This window comes from Carassius auratus, chromosome 31, assembly GCF_003368295.1.
Source record: "Carassius auratus strain Wakin chromosome 31, ASM336829v1, whole genome shotgun sequence".
Classification (NCBI taxonomy): domain Eukaryota; kingdom Metazoa; phylum Chordata; class Actinopteri; order Cypriniformes; family Cyprinidae; genus Carassius; species Carassius auratus.
This window is the reverse complement of record NC_039273.1, coordinates 24,991,718-25,010,302: the sequence shown is the minus strand read 5'-3', so window position 1 is coordinate 25,010,302 and position 18,585 is coordinate 24,991,718. Positions and strand designations below refer to the sequence as shown.

General features: G+C 36.2%; 1 long non-coding RNA gene across 1 annotated transcript; it reads left to right on the top strand.

Moving 5' to 3' along the window:
- The first annotated feature begins 11,771 nt into the window (after positions 1-11,771).
- Positions 11,772-16,890, top strand: LOC113050951 (uncharacterized). Its single transcript, XR_003276830.1, has 4 exons — positions 11,772-11,845; positions 12,762-12,919; positions 13,093-13,162; positions 16,397-16,890. It is a non-coding gene; the product is annotated as an uncharacterized LOC113050951 (long non-coding RNA).
- The last annotated feature ends 1,695 nt before the right edge of the window (positions 16,891-18,585 follow it).

The following is an 18,585-nucleotide window of genomic DNA, read 5'->3' as shown; positions in this document are numbered from 1 at the left end:
TGAAGTGAAGGCTTTTACTCTGCCGAACTGACAATAAACGTTTAATGAAGCCTGAGACCAGGCCGTCTCAAACTGGGTCTTTTATTCACCCTCACAATGACCAAAGTAAGGGGTCTAATTTCAAAAGTTTGTTTATTCTCGAAAAAAAGGCACTGCAGATCTTTCTCACTGTAATATTGAAGAAAAAAATCAGGGGGGTGGGGAGCTTTACATTTTGCTGCCTTTAAAAAGATATGTTATATGTAGGTGATGCAATATTAATCACGCTTTGCTGATATAAAATGCAATATTTTCAGACAGCTATCGGGGTTTTTCAGGGAAGCACTTGATGAAAGCAGGTCGCAGCTGCAGTGCTGCTGGAGAAAGAAACATTTATTGCTACTGTTTGGCTGTTGGCAACGAAAAGAAGAACGCAGTGAGTATATGAACATTTTCTTTGGGAAAGAAAGACTCATATGATTTGACTGGCTTTAAAATTCACCCAATCCAGACGTGCATTTGGATTGTTTTATAATTTGACGATTTATTGGTGTGACAGCTTACTAAGAGAGAAAGTGCCATCGAGTGAGTTTGTGGCATCGCAATGCACACATCAGTCTCAAATTGTTTTCTGTTTTATAACAATTTCTACAAACGAATCTTTCAAAGACATTTGAATTCAGTTTTATCGCATTCGGCTTCATGATGTCTGCATTGGAGTTCAGTTTTGAGATCGATGTTTCTTCTTACACAATAAAATGTTTTGTTGAATAATCCAAAAAATGTATTTACGGTAAATACTAAATTAACTCGTGTATTAAAGACAAATGAAATATTTAATATGACTGCATCAACTTGACTACAGTGTCTGAAAGAAATAATAGGTCAGATAAAACAGTTCGCTTTTTACAGTTGGAGCACGATGTCTAAGACTTAATGATAATTAATCCTAACATTATCATTTTTTTTTAGCTGTGCATAATATTTTAAACACAAACCCCCAATTATCTAATCCTCCCTTTTATATTAATTTTAAAACTTACTCTAAAACTACATTTTGCCTGCGTTTGCCACCACCGAAGCGCCATATTTCAGCACCACGAACAGCTCCCTCGCAGATTGAAGACTAATGCATTATTGAGAGTCTATATCAAACAGCTCTAGGGTGCTGCTGTCTTTCTGCCTGCACTAAAGCCTCTAATATGTTAATGGCCGGAGGGGATGCCGCAGGTACAGATCCCAGCTGCTTCATGAGCCATATGTCAGCCGGTTTGCCTCATGGATCTATTAATCAGGAGATACTTCATCAACACAACTCAACAGCATCCCACCCTTAAAGTTCAGCTGCTACAAACAGCGACAACAAGAACACCGGCTTAACCCATTTAAAGCAAAAAGAGAAACACTCTGAGGAATAATGTGAAAGAGAAAAAAACATGAGCAATCGGGGAAAGTTAAAGATGTTGTATAGGTTTTTACACGGTTAAATGCAGGAATTTATAGAGCAGTGAGAATATTTCTGATCAAATCGGGATCATGAGTATTACTTCTAACCTTTGATAAAAAAAAAAAAAAAACATTAATTAAATTTTTTTTTTCTGCAGAAATCAACCCATCTAGATTTGTATTATTTTGAAATAATAGTTTTATGTAACTGACGAATAAATCAAATCCAATTGTGAACTTAAATAAATACAATGATTAATTTCAGATTTATCCATGAGAGCCTCCCTACTGGCCTACAATTATTACATTTGTTGGAATTAAATCGAAGGCATTTTACTAATGAATTCAGTCAATTTGTGACGTTTTGTTATTCATATGATAATTGACAATATATTAAAAATATAAAAATAAATAAATTTAAATGACCAAATAATCTTATATGTCTACATTACGGCATCAACCATTTATTACTATTATTATTTTTTAATGCAATTAACAATTCGGCCGCTGTAGCATCCAGAGTAGCCAGTTTAATGGGAAACACGTGCACACAGAGCAAACGCACGGCTCTGTATTGGTTATAACAATGTCCATGAAGGATGGCCCGTGGAAAGAAATGTCAAACAGGGGGTTGGGAGAGCGAATCCTCTGGATCTGTGTTCATTTCCAACTTGTATTTATTCAGTGATCTTCAGCATCTCGCAAGCGACGAGGGAGGCAGGCTGTTGACACAAAGGCATATTTCAATCACAAGGGGTTCAGAGTCAGACCAAAAAGCTATTTGTTTAATAAATCCATCATTTAAGTTGAAAAATATTTGATAAGCAGGGCTGACCCCCCTCCAAACCCGCAGCGTTTACTGCAGCTGAGAGGAAATAGAGGTTAAAGTATTTATGCAGATCAAAACCTGCTCGGCTCTCTGCATTTATCTGCGCATCAAATGCTGCTCTATCACAGACAGGACGACTCCAGAAGTGAACACACCCTTCAAGAACAAACTGACAGAAATTAAAGAGCCAGCAAGGTTCCTGCCAAACAATATCCAGCTATAGCTTTAAGCACGTGAGAACTGCAGCTGATCCAACTCTGCCATTGGATTGTTAGAGTAGCTGTCAGTCTGTTTCTTTATGATGTGCTGTATAAATGTCAAGTGCTTTCTCTCATCCTGTCTCTTTAATGCTCTCATGGCCCTGGGCCCTGCACTTTTTGACCTTCTATTGAACACATTCGCCCCTCATCATTATCCTCATTTTGCCTCTGGAGTTCATCGTTTGTTCCAGCAATCCCTCTTCACCAAAGCGTGGAGATATTTACAAACCAGCTCTGGGTGACACTGTTTACAAATTGCCCCTTCACACAGAGTTTTGAAGCCATTTGATTGCACAAAGAGAGTGTAGAAAAAGTGTGAAGAAAATTGTGGAGATGTTATTGTGCATCTCTAAATCAATTTAGAAGAACCAAAAAAAAAAAAAAAAAAAAAAAGAAAATAAGCAAACATGCTTCCTAGTAGGAAATAAAAATAGACAACAATGAGATGCATGGTGAACAAATGGAGACTTTTGCTCTAGGCTCTTCCTTTACAGTTTTCTCTGAGAAAACGACCCCAGTAATTTCATACGTCTAATTTCAATGTCTCAAACTGTGCTCAGATTTGTAAAAGTCTACACTCAAAGACATATTTCTCTTCAAAAATCAAATGATCTATCCAAATTAATTTGTTCGCTCTATGTTCTCACTGTCTCATTTGTGATATTTTTTATTTTAGGAGAAAAATCCGTGACAATATACTATAATAAACTTAAGTAGTTAGTATGAAAAAAAAATTGTGGAGTCAGATTTTTCTGAGAAAAAGACCCCAGTAATTACTTACAATGTTTCAAACTGTGCTCAGATTTGCCCAGATACCAATCAAGAATCCAAACCTTTTTCATCCAAGAACAATTGATCTGAAGATTCAAATGAATTTCAATGAATATTCTCACGTTATCTTAACAATTGTCTCAAACATCTGAGATCTGAGACAAGATTGATGCTCAAATGAGTCTTAACTGAGAACTCCATTAAAGCTATGAAAGAACAACATTTCTTCTTAATGCACACAATCATATTTTCCAGTCAGATAGATAATGTGAAGATAATTTAAAAAAATGTAATTATTTTTATAAATTATAATACCATGTCAAAATTGTCACCACATCATACAAGCCATCTCATTTCAACGTTTTGATTAATTCTGCTAAACCATTGATGATATTAAGATTATAGCAGTTGAATCATCAAACATTACTGCCTGTAGAAAGACATCAAACAGCTCCAGGAGAAACTTCTACAGATCTTTACATGGGGAATTAGGCAGCTGATCATTTATCCCAATGAATGGCTTATCGATCACAGATGTCTGCACGCAGAGGTAAAGATAGCCCTAATGCAATACATTATGCATGAAACATATCCCAAACAAGATCTGACAGGATGGGCCAATACTGTGTCACTATAAACTCACCGAGTCGTCACATTTCAGTCTGGATAAGCGTGAACCGCAGATGGATGACTGAATATATTCATCAGCCTGAGTCTAGAGGAAGTTTAAAACTTTGTGTGCATGTTCCAGGCTTGATGACCGTATGTGTGTGTGTGTGTGTGTGTGTGTGTTGGCTGTGTGTGTGTGTGTGTGTGTGTGTGTGAAGATAATGAGAGAAATGGCCTGGGCCACCCCTGTGCTCACCACCACACCATCAAATATTCATCAGTGTTGATTAAACAAGACACCAGCCGCAGATCTGGTGGAACTGCACTAGAACGTCCAACCATATGCAAAAAGAGGAATCAAATTGGCTGGAATGTCCTGCAGCCTGAGGTCAGCAGGTGGATGTGACATCAGAATTACTGCAGCCTCACAGACGTGAGCTCAGACACGAGGATGATGATGGTGATGAGAGAGGACAGGAATGAGAAGCCATGTGAGAACAGATGAGAGACGAGCACTCAAAGAGAGTGAATACAATTAGGAAAGAGAAAGGACTAGAAGAATAAACAAACCTGATTATTTTTTTTTTTCAAAACTGTTTCTCTCTCTCTCTGTGTGGAATAAAAAAATAAATAAATAAAGAATCTTCACACAGATGTTTTTTCATACAACAGCAGTCCACAGTGACCATGGTTGTAAAACTCTAAATAAATAAATAAATGAATACATACATGCAATTTTCTATTCAATAAAGGATCCAAAAAAGTATAACATTTATGTATTATGTAGCAAAAACCGTTTTCAACATCAATAATAAAAAAATGATTTCTTTCTTGAGCAGCAAATCAGTATGTTAGAATGATTTCTGAAGGATCATTTGACACTGAAGACTGCAGTAATGATGATCAAAGTTCAGCTTTACATCACTGGAATAAATAAAATGTTAAATTATATTTACTTTTTATTGTATTGTTTAAACAAATGCTGAGCATATGAGGCTAGTTTATTTAAATCATAAGCCAGTTGGTTCTGATCCTTGTTTACATCCTGAACTAAGCAAGTTACATTTGCAGGAACATAATTTCACCAGTAGGTGGCGACAAGTGACTTTATGAGTGAGTCATTGAATCATTTACACAACCGATTTGTTCAAACACATCAATTCATTTAAGGAATTAAACAAGTGACTGTAGTGAGTCATTGAGTCATTTACTCAAATGTTTTTTTCACACACACACATATATTCATTCAAGGAATAAAAATGGTCTGTTTTTATGTATAAATCACTGAATCATTCACTAAACCAATTAGTTAAAAAAACACTGATTCAGGAACAAAACGAGTGACTCTTAGTAAAAGTAATTGACAGACATGGTCAATATGAACTGTAATTATATGCAAAAGAGATGTATTGAGATTCATCAGAAAATGTACTTTTCATACACAACCATAGTCATGCAGTAGGTGTTATATTTGATTTAAATGCTATAGTGAAGAGTAAAGTTTTCAGGCATTGATGATTTAATTGCTGGGAGAAACTGTTTCTTTATGAAGAATGCAGTGGAGGAGAGGATCAGGCCGAAGACAGGAGTGAACTTGACAGGACAGGAATAGTGGAATAGATGGGTGGAAAATAAAATGAATTGAAAAGAAGAAGAGAGGAGAAGAGAGGTCGGTCACTCCTGAGCACATTAAATATTTCATGAGATGTGTGGTTCAGCAGATACAGGAAAGAGCGTGGTCAGAGAGGTTAGCCCAACTCATTTACAGCACCAGAGAGAACGAGAGAGAGAGAGAGAGAGAGAGAGCATTAAGAGTAAGATGTACTGTCACTCAGCACTCGTTCATACATTACAACAATTATTTAATTATTTGCTATTTGGGAGAGAAAAACTCTCAAAACATGACAAAGTTTAAACCGGCAGAGTGGTTTGACTGGTTGTGCCAACTCATCCTGCATGGTTTGTGTTACAAACGTGAATCGCTCCCCAAATCTATACATTTCGTTTAAAAGACGTGTTGTTACTTTTACTTTGATGGTAGTCACTGAGTTCCACTGTATGAAAAAAAGTAAATAAATATATAAAATACTATGGAAGTCAATAGGGTCTAGAAACTGGGTGATCTTCAAGCCATTTCTAGTCTCAAGAATAGACTTTAGACTCGGATCAGTAAGCAACCACCTGGTAACCGCACAAAACACCCTAGCAACCTAGTAATGACCACACAGAAAAGTGCTGCATAGCAAGACTCTGACAACCATCGTTCATATTTTCAGCATAAAACATAAATGTTGCTTGAATTTAATGTTTATTAAATTAATCAGAGATGTTTCTGTTTTGTTTTGTTGAACTCTGTGACATCATTCATGAGTCTGTGGATGAATTCATATTCTGTGCATGAATTATTAAATAACAATATTTTAAAATATTTGGGTGGTTATTAAGAAGTTGTTCATGAATAATTGATCATGTCTCCGATGTCAGCAACAGTGTTTGTTTTGATCTGTGACAGTTTGTGTGTCAGGATGATTATATTGAATTGACCCATAAAAATGTTGCTATACTGTATGTGTAATGTATGCATGCCAAAAAATAAACATCTTAAGAAAAAAATAAGTGGAGAGCTGTATTTTTTTCCTTAATGCTTATTCTTCTAAATATTTCTAAAAACTTTTGATTATCAGAACAAAAGTTATTTGTGTATGTTGGTAGAACCAGAAAAGACCTATATTGTGGGGACATTCCAGTGACTAAATAAATATAAAATAATGCCTTAATAAAAATGCTAAATGGTTTAAATAATAATAAAAATAATAATAATAATAATAATTAAAAAAACTTACTAAATAATTTTTTTTACTAAATAATTATTTTTACGAATTAGATGCTATATTTAATAAATTAATAAACTAATGAAAAAGTAATGCATAAATATTTTATATAAAAATATATAATATATTTATGATACAAACTAAAATGATGTAAAACTGTAAAATAAATTTAAAAATACAAATAAAATAAAATAAATAAATAAATAAATAATATTTTATATAAATAAATGATTGCTTGCTTGACTGATTTGTCCTAAGAGGTAGGGTTAGTCTGTATCATTCAAAAGAAAACCAATGGACATTTATGGTTTGTGCTCATTTAGGTAAAAATGCATGGGTATTTATGAGGGTGAGTGTGTGATCTCATTAACATCCTGCTGGCAGACTGAAATTTCATCCATTAGATCCTGTTGCACACTACTTAGACACATACACACACACACACACACACACACACACATAGAATTACACCCGAGATGCTCAGATAAGTCTTTGAGCAGTTCCTATACAGGCCATTGTTCCAGTGCACGTTAAACGCATATTAATTCTGACAAACCACTCAGACTGCACAAGTGTAGAAAATCTTTGGCCAAATATAGCATCACTTTCCCAGCCCTCCTTCACATGGCAGGACCAAACCAAACCAGAGAAGACACCTGCAACACCCTGAAACACACACATGGCTGCAGTTCATTCCCAGTCATTTTCACCTCGTCTTATCAGCCCATCATCCTGACAGATCATCATTGATTAGCATGTCGGTTCTGTGTCTGGGCGAGACGGCCGCGGGTCATTGGGAGTGAGAACTGTCTCTAACCAGAGCCCACCAGGGACACCTCGAGCCCCCCTGATGTCTGAGACTGACAGGTAAGACTGGAGCTCCGGTGAGCTGGATTTGCCCTCGTTTTCTCGCAATGCTGCAATGCTCAACGCTCCCCTAACGCCGGTCAACCTGATCAAGCTGTCAGGGTGAGGGCAGGAAATGAAGGTGAATGAGAGGTCAGATTGACACCAACAACATCATCAGTGAACAGTCTGACATGCACTACACTCAGTGTCCGATAGACTCCAGAAATTATTCATTAAATCTGAAGTGTTTAAATTCTGCATCAATCTAATGACAATATATAGAATTGCAAAAAAACTGTTTTCAAACAAGTTTCCAGAGCACTCTCCTCATCTGCCATTGGCCAAGCAATGACATAGCCCCACCCCTAACTCATACTATTGGTTTAGACAATGTTACACTGTAAAAAAAGAAATTTTTTGATCACTTTCTAGTGTCTCGCTGCAGTATAGGTCATTAACCCCACCCTCATCTAAATTGGATTATAATCAAATTACACTTCAAATACATTTTCCCGATTTTTCCGTCATTTTAGGTAGTATCACGATGATGTATGTTCAAGTGTTTGTTTTTTCTAATAAGTTTACTTTGAGTTAGCATTAGTTGCTGTGCTTCACTGCCATTCACAACAATACTCTCACATTCTATTTTTTGCCAACTATCTAGTAGGGAAGTATGTAATTTCGAATGCATCCTATGTGTTTGGCATTTCAGATACACTTAGCATTCACATCAAAAAAGCAAGTGGACTATAGAATTGAAAAAGCAGAAAAGTGAAGCTCAAATTATCATTCACTTGAATTATATTTTGAATTGTAAAGTAAAACTTTGTGTTTAAAGTTAAATTGTCTTTTAGAAGTGGGGCTACTTTTCTAATTGGATGAACTTCTGCATACTGATGTAGATTTAATTCAAGCATAACAATTCATCTCTGACTATACTGACACTTAGTGGTGCGGATGCAGCATCACAAACAATTAAATGTTATTATTTAGCAATGATTAAAGCCTAATGATTATGATTAAGACATGAAGTTTGTGGATATTTTTCTGTTGAACACAAAAGAAGATTTTGAGAAACATTTCAGAACACATTATCATTATTATTATTTTTTTTTGGGTGAACAATACTTATATTATATTTTGTTTATTACTTTGGTTTCAAAAACGTTTTCGAACACCACTTTGTGCTGTTTGAAGACTCATTGACTTCAGCCTCATTATATTCTCTCTCTCTCTGGTGTCTGTCCATTATCCATTGCTCAAACAGAGGAAACCTCCATTCATGTATGTCTTGATTGCTCTGATTGACTGCGGTGCTCCATCATCTGTCTAAATTTACACAGCTCCCCCATATTACTGCCCCTGACAACCCCCATCCACGCACCTCCTCTAGGGGACAAAATCCACACCACCTAATGTCAAAACTGGTCCCATCCACCATTGTCCAATTTTAACCCACTTATTGACCATAAAATGACTATACAGAGAGCATGAGAGAGAGAGAGTTTTCAACACACTTTATTTATATCATTGCAACGTCAGCAAAACATCACATTATCCAGAAAATAATACAAAAAAATCTAAAGAAACCTTATTGTAACATGGCGGTAAAGGTCAACATTTCTTCATTAATTGTACAAATAGCTCCATTAAAACACCATTTGGGCAAAAAAAAACTTTCTAAGTCATTCATCAGTTTATAGAACTTGAAATCAAACAAAACCCTTGCTTTTACCATATTTTTAAAAACAGTAACCACATGTTGTCCTTCTCTACCTTCTATTTTGTTTTTCCTGGTTATATAAACCGCAAGTTTGGCTTGCCCAATTAAAAAATTCAACAATTGACTTTTTACTCTTTGCGCCACACTGTATTTGGGTCCAAGAATCCAAATTTTGGAAGAAAACATCTCTCCAAAATTCATGAAAAGAACATCCAGAAAACTAAACATGTCATGCAGTCTTGAACATTCTAAAAAACAATGAAAAATAGTCTCCCTCATTTCACAAAAAGGACAATCACTTGATACATTAGGATTAATTAGACTCACAAATGCATTTACAGCAACTGCGCCGTGTAACACTCTCCATTGAATATCACCTGTACGTTTTTCAATTGGTGGTTTGTATAAAACTCTCCAAATAGGTTTATCTCCATCATTTATTTTCAATTTCTCTCTCCACACTGTATCACTGCGCTCTTTTAATTTTGCTTTATTTAAAACTTTTACAAGACCTTTATACAAAACTTTACTCTGAACATCCTGCAAATTTAAACCTTCTAATCCCCTCAAGTTCAGAAAAGGTCCAGACATTCCTTTAAGATTGGGACTAAGAGAAATACTTGGAAAAGAATCTGTACTATTAGGAACCAGTTTCCCATTATAATAATCAATTATCAGATTATTTTCTATCTCTGTGAGTTTCTGTTTAAAGAAATCCAGAATTTTTCCTACATGCCGTACCGAATACACACCTAGACATGAGGCCATGGACTGAGCATTATTCAAGCCAGAACCAGCAACATCCAATAATTGATGTAGTTTTAAAGTCTTAGTGGTAATAAAACAATGAGTCAATCCAGGTGTAACTTCACAAGTAACATCGAACCGAGCTCCATGTACAAGAGGTTCCTCCAAAAGCCAGTACAACGAGGATGTCGGCTCCAACCTCCTCTTTTCAAATAAGTCCCACACTTTAAAAAGTCCCTTATAAAAAGGAGTCAATCCATTGCACTGCAACTTACTTGAGTCCATCAAAAACAAAACAGAGTTCAATCCAAGTCTGCCAGCTTGATTAAGGATAACATCAGCCACTTTTCTCCAGACTAAATCCTTAGGTCCTGTGAGGTACCTTTGAATAAAGAGAAGTCGAAAAGCTGCCCCCCTGCTGGGCAAATGGATAATTCCTTGTCCTCCTTCATCTCTGGGTAGAAAAAGTATGCTCTGTGGAATCCAGTGAAAAGTACCCCAAAAAAAGTCCACCATACTGGCTTGAATTTTACTCAAAAGTCCATTTGGAGGGTCAATGCAGGCCAAACGATGCCACAAAACTGAAGCCACCAGGTTATTAATTATGATTACCCTCCCTCTAAAAGACATTTTTGGCAAAAGCCATTTCCATTTATCCAATCGCCCCTTTATTTTTTCTAAAACGCCTTCCCAATTTTTGCTTATCATTGAGTCATTGCCAACATATACTCCTAAATACTTTAAACCATCCCTTTTCCAAAGCAAACCGCCTGGTAATTTAGGAAGACCATGAGACCATTTACCCCTCACTATGGCTTCACTTTTGGACCAATTAACTTTGGCAGAGGAAATTGTACCAAACTTGTTTAAAATGTCTTTAAGAAGATCAACATCATTTTGCCCTTTAACCAAAACAATAATGTCATCTGCATATGCAGATACCTTAAAATTGGCTCCAGAGCAAGGTATGGTCCAACCTTCAATGCTCGCTCTAATTTTAACCAATAAAGGTTCAATGGCAAGAGCATAAAGCATTCCTGAAAGTGCACAGCCTTGTCTAATGCCCCTGTTAATCTGAAAAGGAGCACTAAGACCACCATTAATTTTCAGTACACTCTCAACATTCCGGTACAAAACCTTTATCATGGCGATAAAACCAGAGCTGAACCCGAATTCCTCCAGCGTGTGCCAGAGATAACTGTGTTCAACCCGGTCAAATGCCTTTTCCTGGTCTAGAGAAATGAGACCAGTGTCTATATCCAATAGCTTAGAGACATCCAAAATATCCCGAATTAGATGAACATTATCATGAATAGACCTGTTAGGCACACAGTAAGTTTGATCACGATGAATAACATGCCCAACTACCTCCCTCAACCTAATGGCCAAAGCTTTAGAAAAGAGCTTTAAATCAGAGCACAAAAGTGAAACAGGGCGCCAGTTCTTTATTTCCTTTAAGTCACCTTTTTTGGGTAGCAGGGTGATGACCGCCCTCCTGCAGCTCAAAGGTAGCAACCCTCGGGCCAGACTATCATTGAGCACAGACAGTACACTCAAAAAAATGATCTTTGCTCTTTGTTCAATTTAATTAATTAACATGAGCACATACAACATAACTCTTTGTAAAAATGGTGTCAACTTAATTATATTTAACAGAAACAATGTAATTTTCAAAAAATTAGGTTTACAACATTTTTTTTAATTGAGTCAACAAGAATATTTTTTGTTCGTCTTAACCGGATGCACGTCATCAACGGAAACGGATGCAGATGGATTGCTCAGCAGGGAACATGTGAGTTGGGTAAGTGGCCTTTTTTTCTTATCTATCACCGTCCATCTAATTTTATTTAATTAACAAACTAATAAACATATGCTTTCTTAATATCTTGTTGCATACCAGAAAGTTATTTTTTATAAGCACTGTATGAAAATAGCTCTTAAGTGTGTCGTTTGTAGCTGATGTTAGGTTTCTGGATTCAGCACGTGGTGCAGACTTTCTTTTTTTCCTAAAAGTATCAAATAACGTTAAAATGAAGAATCGCGGAACAAGAGAGAACAGAAAACCCTTCAGTACCATGAATTAATGTATAAAACCAGGGCCATAAGGCACGCCCGATAATTAGAAATTGCCAAATTGTCCCCTAGGATTTTAAATTCTCTGCATTCAGCTGTTGTTAGGGTGACAAAGTTACAAATGTATATTTTAGGTCTTCCTCATCTATATTTAATTTATTGCTTGTCATTGTTAAAACGATTGAGATGCCAATCAAAGCGCACAGCAGCCAATCCAAGGCTTTAGATTAGTCACGCTTGTTAAGTTCACGTGCTCGTGACTGAATTCACCGCGTTCACGGAGTCTCTCGTCTTAAACAACAAATAGTGTTTTAGCGACGTAAGTACTACATTTCGCTGCTTCAGTAATTGTAAGTGGAGTTTTTGCATTTCTTCTGCTAGCTAGATTATGGTCATGGACCGACATTATGTCTGTGTAGTCAGCTAATAACGTTTTGTTTCCCCAAGCGCTTGTATGTGTAAGTTAATGTTATTCTGTTACTTGCGATTAATATATCAAGAGGAATAATCGATAATGATTTCTGTCATAAATAAGTTGTCACTCTGACCCTGTACTAAATATTTTGTTTTCTTTGTAGCATTTTAACCTTTTTTGTCTTTGCTGAATTGCCCATAAACAAGACCTCTGTAACTTATGTCTTCAGATAAATGATGAATTTCATCGGATCACAACCCTTCCTTTACACTCCAAAATTCATGTCCAAACTGGATATGTTCTCTGATGATCTGCTAAAAGTGTTTACCAAAAAAGGGTGGAGTGTTTAGAAAAAAGATTCAAGATGTGATGCTGCCAATGTCTCAGGTAGTATTTTTTTTTTTTTTCAGTTTTTTTATAAATTGCTTTTTAATACAAGCTATTGATATAGTGCTCTGTAATGCATAATGGCTCAGAGATGTGTATTGGAGGGTGTCATGTATGAATATCAGAAACTTGAAAAAATGTTTTGTCTGTTTTCTTATAATGCCACCATGGAGACCAAGCAAGAGTGCATTCTCAAGGGGCTATGCATCTACCTTAATGAAGATGAATATGATGGAGTATTTGGTGAGTTCTTTTTCGTTACAAACAGTTATCACAAGTAATAACAAACTTGACCTTGCAAAAGACGTGACATGTTTTTCAATTTAAAAGCAGAGACACTTTCTTATATATATATATATATATACACACGTTTGTATGTTTAAATATCAAAAGACATTCCCCATCAAAACTGCTGATGGGTAAAGAGTTAATGTACATTTTTAAATTTTAAAATATTGAGTAAATTGTAAAGCTCAGATATGAATTAAATGATGTTAACTTCTCTTTAAACCTTTGTACTCCACACAGCCACTGGTTTAGGTTTACGTGATATCATCCTGTTTGATAAGCACAGTTCTTAATAGTCAATTCGATTCACCTTTATTTATATAGCACTTTACACAATACACATTGTCAAAGCAGCATAATTAAACAGGAAAATAGTTTGTCGGTAATGCAAGAGGACAATAACAAACAGACAGTTTTTGTTTTGTTTTTTAAGAAAAAGTCAGTTCATTGATTATTCAGTGATGTCATCATCCAGTTCAACTCTCTTCCAATAGTGTCTATGCAATCAGTCAAGCATCCCCATTCGCCAAAGGTGGCAGTGGCAAGGAACCAAAACTTAAAGGGATGGTTCACTTTCAAATTAAATTTTGGTATGTTTTAGCTTACCTCAAGGACTTCCAAGATGTAGGTGTCTTTGTTTCCGCAGTATTTCCCATTTTGATAATTTTTGGTCAAACCGTTCTTGTCTGTGACTAATATAATGGAGGTCTATGGTCACCACCTCAAAGAGCATGCACAGAGAAGTACAAATTAAACAATTCCCCACCGTAAGTACACATTGATGACCGAAGACACGAAACGAGCGGTTTGTGTAAGAAAACAAACAGTATTTATATCGTTTTTACCTTCTGTACACAACCACGTCCAACTGATGTGAGGGCGCGAGTAGGCTACTTCCTGTTGTGTGACGTGTGCGCGATCTGGCTTAGTCTGCGCAAGCGCAGGAAAGCACACTCATTGTTTACACTTACTGTCTATGGTTTACACAGAGATTTCTGAAGTGTTACCTTACACTGTGAAGATTTAAACATATTTATACGTACAGGAAATTGCAATGGAAGATGATTTCAATACATCAACAGACAACGTTGAATTTGTCACAGCCATATTTGAACCAGAATACACAGATAAAGTACTCAGGAGCGATCATGGAAGCATCCGCTGCGGCAGCACGTCTTCAAGACTCAGAGATATATTAAAAATTGGTGGTGTTTTAGTAGCAAGTGTTGTGAGATGCCAACACAAGTGGAGAGCATATGTTGTCACGAATGGAACAACTACAAGACGACGAGGACATTGACTGTATCGCATCACACACCTGCCTGATTGAAGATCCTGAGTTTTCTCCGCTGTTGAGTCGCAGCGTTTTGCACATTGTGTTTAGTATGCCACGTATAAACTGGAGGCGACGTCCAATGCCAGAGGGACCCAATGGCACACTGTCAATAGAGTGAGTAATGTGGTGTTTATTATAATTGTAATGATTATAGGGTGCGTTATAAACAAATTAATAATTACAGTTACTGCATTATATTTCAGACAATGCAGATTGGTGGTGTATTGTGTGGTAAACTTGCGCAGACTAAGCCAGAGCGCGTGCGCACGTCACGTCAGGAAGCACTCGTGCACTCAGATCAGTTGGATGTGGTTGTGTACAGGAGATAAAACCAAAATAAACAGTTCATTTTCTTACACAAACCGTTTGTTTCGTGTCTTCGGTCATCAATGTGTACTTACGGTGGGGAATTGTTTAATTTGGACTTCTCTGTGCATGCTCTTTGAGGTGGTGACCATAGACCTCCATTATATTAGTCACAGAAAAGAACAGTTTGACCTAAAAATATAAAAATGTAAACTACGGAAACAAAAAACACCTACATCTTGGATGCCCTTGAGGTAAGCTAAAACATACCTACATTTAATTTGAAAGTGAACTATCCCTTTAATTAGTGACAGAAATGGAAAATAAACTTTGGGAGAAACTTTACTTGATCTGGGTGCCAGTTCTCCTCTGGCCTGATGAAAACAGCAGTTTAATTCCAGGCTTCACGGGGAAGTCGTGGCCTAATGATTAGAGAGTCGTACTTGCAATCTAAGCATTGTGAGTTCGAGTCTCGGGCCTGCAGGAATTGTGGGTGGGGGTAGTGCATGTACAGTTCTCTCTCCACCTTCAATACCACGACTTAGGTGCCCTTGAGCAAGGCTCTGAACCCCCAACTGCTCCCCGGGCGCCACAACATAAATGATGCCCACTGATCCGGGTGTGTGCTCACAGTGTGTGTGTGTGTTCACTGCTGTCTGTGTTCACCTTGGATGGGTTAAAAGCAGAGCACGAATTCTGAGTATACTTGGCCGTATGTCACGTCACACAAAAAAAAAATATATATGCATGTGTATATATATATATATATGTGTGTGTGTACTCTTGTACTCAGTATCAACCGTTTTCAGAGAATGAGGGAGGGGTGTGCTGTCAGCAGTTGTTTTAATTGTGCCCAGTTTTGGTTAAAGATAAGTAATATTGATTTGAAATAAGTAACGGTAGCATTTTATAATATTGGTCCATTAGTTAACTGCATTAGTTAACATGATCTAAACAAGAACAATCCTTCTACAGCATTTATGAATCTTAGTTGATGTTAATTTCAACATTTACTAATGCATTATTCAAATCAAAAGTTGTGCTTGTTAACATTAGTTAATGCACTGTGAATTAGCATGAACTAACAATGAATAACTGTATTTTCATTAAGATTAACAAAGATGAATACATACAGTAATGTATTGTTCATTGTTTGTTCATGTTACTTAATGAATTAACTAACATTAACTAATGGACATCATTCTAAAGTGTTACCGAAGTATCAATGGCTCTTGAGAATATCTGGTATTTTATAAATGTAATTTGTTAATGTCATCTAAATTAATTAAAAATTTCGAACAGTCACTGAGTGATAGTTAGAGATTTTAAGGAAGCATAGTTATTCATTGTTGTGATATTGACAAAGGCACTGTATTATTTTCCATTATAAAGTGGAACACAGTCTGCCAAAGGTGTTGAGTTGGGTTGTGATCTGGTGACCGAACGCCATAGCATTGTTTTAAGATGGCTCGTGACTGTATGAATGTGCTGTGGAAGTGGAGTTGTTCACTAAAATAAAAATAACTGTTTTTTTTTTTTTTTCAAAGGATGATGACCCTGCAAGAACCGAAGCGGACATAAAGAAGACCTTTTAAGGATTCTGTGATGTAAAGCATGAATTTGCTGATGCAACAGAAGACCCTGAAGATATCTGCATTGTGCTGGAAGATGTGGAGGTGCTCTCTGGTGTTTAGGTAATGTAGCATTGGCTACAGCCATGCTACTTGGACTAATATACTCTTTAAATCTTACTCATCCACAGTAGATCCATTACACTTTTAAGGTGCTCCAAAAAATGATTCTCGAGCTGAACTTGTGTAAATTGTCCGCCAAAGCACAGGCGCAGAAAACAAAACTCTTCACTTAGGTGTGCTGTGTTTGAGGATCCCTTTGTGAATGCTGTGTTTTATTTCCTTGTATGCTCATGTGATTTTGTTGTATCTGAATTTTTGAACGATGAGCAGAGGTGATTACGTCTCTCAATCACATTTAATATCATGTTTAAGAAAACAAAATAAAATAACATTTTGTTATATTCTTATATGCTCATGTTTTATTTGCATTGTCATTTTTTAACTTAATGAGCATGTTTAATTGCCATATTTGCAGTTTTAAGCAAGAAGACTCTCAAGGTTAAATGTGCTCATGTTTTAAATACAGATTTTTACTAAATGGATTGACTTAACATATTGACTTTCTTCACAGTAGACTATAGGTATACAGTAAAAAGGTTTTAATGTAATAGAACACAATTATTTCACTTTCATTTGGAAGTAACTGTAGAGTCAAGTTATATAAGTGTAATGATTTAAATTGTTTCTAGTATGCAGTACAAAAATGTTTGTAGTTGACATTGCATTGTTAGATATAGTAGACATGACCAAATTGAATGTAGTTAACATGGCATTATTTTATATAGTAGGCATGACAAAATTCAGAGTAGTTAACCTGACACAACTTTCTCTATTAGGCATGGCTAAACTTTATCTAGTAGAATGGACCAATTTTCTTCTTGTTGTCTTGACTAAAATAATTTAAGTTTACACAACAAGATTACAACAAATCATTTCAAACTAATTCGATATTGTTTGGAAAATGTAATTAAATTTCGTGGAAAAGTTTACTCAAATTTTTTTAAGTTCATTCAACAACTTTTTTTTTTGAGTGTAAGTCACCCCCCAGCACTGACCAAAACGTTTTATAAAACTCAATTGGTAAACCATCAATTCCTGGGGATTTACCGCAATCCATGCTCCGCAGAGCAACATGCAGTTCAGATGCTGATAGCGGCCTCTCAAGCCAAGAATTCATCTCATCTGGAACTTTAGGCAGACCCATATAAAAAGAGCTGTCCAGCTCACCTTCCTCTGTATGTTCACTTTTGTAAAGCTCAGAATAAAACAAAACAGCTCTCTTTCTAATTTCCTTAGGCTCCAACATTTCTACACCCTCCAATGAGTATAAAGAGTGTATAAGTCTGCTTTGGCCATTTTTTTTTTCGAGACCGAAAAAAAATTTAGTTGGGCCATCCATCTCTACTTAACTCTGAAAACGTGAGCGGATCAAAGCTCCCTGTGCTCTAATGCCTAACAGGTTATCCAGAGTTCTTTTTTTAACTTTGAGGAGCTCAATATGTCCTCGATTTCCTGTGGACTCTACCAAATTCTGAAGTTCCACTATTTCAATCTCCAAGGCTTTCATTGATTGGGAAATGTCCTTGGATACGTTGAGAGTGTATTGACGACACAGTTGCTGTATCTCTTTTTTTCCATGATCCCACCATTGTTGTAGGGAAGAAAACTCTTTTTTCCTGGAACTAAACTGTTTCCAAAAAAAACTAAAAACATCCTTAAAAAAATTGTCTTGTAACAAAGAAGTGTTAAAGTGCCAATAGGCACTCTTAGACCTTATATTACTAATGAAAACACTGCAGATTACTAGGCTGTGATCAGAAAAACCACTAGGCAGAATCTCACATTTCTTAATAACATTAAAATGGTATTTAAAACAATAGAACCTATCCAGTCTAGCCATAGAAATATAATTTTCTCTTGTTTGCAACCATGTGTACTGCCTTTGTCCATTATTTAAAGTTCTCCATATATCACACAAATCATGCTCTTCTAGAAGCTTTCTTATAGCATGTTGAGAAGCTAGATGTGGCTCTTTATGGTTCCTATCCATTTCATCATTTGCTGTACAATTAAAGTCTCCTCCAACAAATATGAACTCATCC